Raw genomic sequence first — 2,430 nt, forward strand, 5'->3', positions numbered from 1 at the left:
CACACCCAGGAATCTCTGCTATCAGGGTTTCTTAAACTTGACTTCTTTCCAACAACATACAGTATGTGAAAAAGCACTTCATGTGAGACTTTTAGAGAATTCAAGACAGAGAAACACCTTCTTCCCTGAACTACTTCGGTACCAAGCTCCCCTCAGACCATAGACTGTTATTAACGTTTGAAAGGCCAAGCCATCAACTAATGACTGTGGTCAAGTGGGTTCCTAAAAAATAAATACGTCCTCCAAACAGCAGGGTTTGACAGGCATTTACTTTGTCCTAAAACTCCAGGATACCCCTCTTTTCACGCAGTGTACTACACACAGGACTTAGTGAGTATAGAGAAAAGTGTAGCATGCATACTTACAGGAGAGCAAAGGATACATTAACTATGATGACATAAAGATAACAGAAGTAAATGCTATGTATAAAGGAAAAAAAACCTCTTTGTTTCTTTTCACTCTTTGAGGAAAATTAATGTTTATAAAGTGAATTGATATTTTCCTTTAAAATGTGAATCATGTGAAACACTCTGCAACAGTCTGACAATGTACATGACATGCTATTATTTGTCCTTCCAAAGTTGAATATACAGAGAGGGCAGAGAGGTTAGAGTAGAAAGGTCATGTACTAGAATTACATGGGTTTCTATCCGTGAAACAAACATGCTGTTACAGTTATGACTATACATGAAAGGATATGCACCTACCTTCTAAAGGAGAGGTAATGGCAACTTCGACTGAAGACTGAAAAGGACGTGTGACTGTTGAAAGAGGTCAGTACAGTGTGATTCAGCACCCTCCTTCACCTGCTGGTCTGAGAGGACAGGTAAGCATCCATGAAAGCTTCATCCTAAAATGTCGATTGATAGTATAAACAGAGTAAAATAATCTAACGTGTAGATTTGATAAATTCATCAGTACCTGTGACTGAGAAAGTGACACCAGATCTGCCTGTTGTCCAGCTCCGTTTGTAGGCATGAGTAAAACCGAAACTGATAAACACCAGAGTGGCTTTTTGAAAGTCTGTCAACAGTCAGGTCACACTTTGAACATTTCGAGGTGCTATGTCTTCTTACCCTCCCTCTCTGCTCTTTGCACTACTCTCCCTCCAGTCAAATCATCAACCTGTCTTGAACATTGGATACCAGGATACAATATTTCTCCGAAATAGTGCAAAGTGAATGCACTTCATAAGTTCATATTCAGAATATCTAATCAAATTACAAACCTGAAAGATATAAAAAAAAACCTGCAGACTATTAATAAGTGTGTGGATGTGGTTGATGCACAGAGGGTCCTGAACCACTTCCTGTTTCTCACTTTGTGGTTGAGTTACTGTGCAGCCAGAGATGCCATGCTGTGCAGCACAGAAAAGACAAGTAGAGAAATAACTTACATGCAGATGTCATTCAATTGATGAACTGATTCATTGACTGACTGGTTCATTGATTGAGTGGCTGATTGGTTGATATTGTGAAAGTGCCAGATACCGTATGTGAGCACATGACAGATCCAAAGAACAAATGGGATTTAAATCAGCTGTGAAATGAATATAGTTATTGAGCATGAAAGAAAAAAAGCCTGTCAAGAAATGACTTACACCTCAGATTCAGGTGATTAATACTTTAATAAAGACAACATGTAAACATGTGTTCATTTGTATCATGCAGTGGTGTGACCAATCAGGTCTCTGTAATTCACATCATCAGTCCTCTGAGGCCCTCTTCAGGAACAGCAGCACATTGCGGTTGGTGATTGTTCCACGGTAGATCCATCTTTTAAAAGGGAATTAACAGAAAAGCCAGTAGGTTTCAGGAGTGTGTTTGTAGGGTGAATGCACACAATATAACACACTAGAAACGTGCCAGTGGCTGTGAGAGCATGTCAACATAAAAACACTCACTTGGTTGAGCCACAGGAACATTTGGCGTCCGCAGCGCAGTGCAGAACAGAGAGCCGTGTTACAGCGGTGAAGACGAGGAATGGCGCGTTTCTTCCACCTCGTCCTCACTCTTCTTCCCTCGTTCAGCAGATCCCTCTCTCCATGATGACTCATCTCTCCGTTCATCTTCATGCATCTGGGACAGGAATGGACACATTATTAGACAAAGGCGCCTCAATCCACAACACGGGGGCCGGAACATTCCACTGCTCTGCTATTGGCTGCTGCAAACCGCACATCAGCCTCTTCACATCATCCAAGAAGCACAAAGAGGTGTACTTCCTGACCACATGTAGATTTTGAGTGATGTTATACGCCACAGAAGCTCTGAGCAAGAGCAGCTTTGAGAAAGCCATTAATACACAGAGCTACAGACATGGTTGGACAGCTACAGTCCTCTGTATTACAAGTCATTTTATACCTACTGGTGAAGTCAGAGGGGCATTTCAAATGCATGTAAAAAAAATGAATGCCTGTATCTGTATGGG

General features: G+C 41.3%; 1 long non-coding RNA gene across 1 annotated transcript; it reads right to left on the bottom strand.

The window, feature by feature from the left end:
* Positions 1-1,608: 1,608 nt before the first annotated feature.
* LOC122132586 lies at positions 1,609-2,368 on the bottom strand. The gene is made up of 2 exons (XR_006152229.1): positions 1,904-2,368; positions 1,609-1,775 (listed from the first exon to the last, which is right to left on the bottom strand). It is a non-coding gene; the product is annotated as an uncharacterized LOC122132586 (long non-coding RNA).
* Between the last annotated feature and the right edge of the window lie 62 nt (positions 2,369-2,430).

This window comes from Clupea harengus, unplaced genomic scaffold, assembly GCF_900700415.2.
Source record: "Clupea harengus unplaced genomic scaffold, Ch_v2.0.2, whole genome shotgun sequence".
In the NCBI taxonomy this organism is placed as follows: Eukaryota; Metazoa; Chordata; class Actinopteri; order Clupeiformes; family Clupeidae; genus Clupea; species Clupea harengus.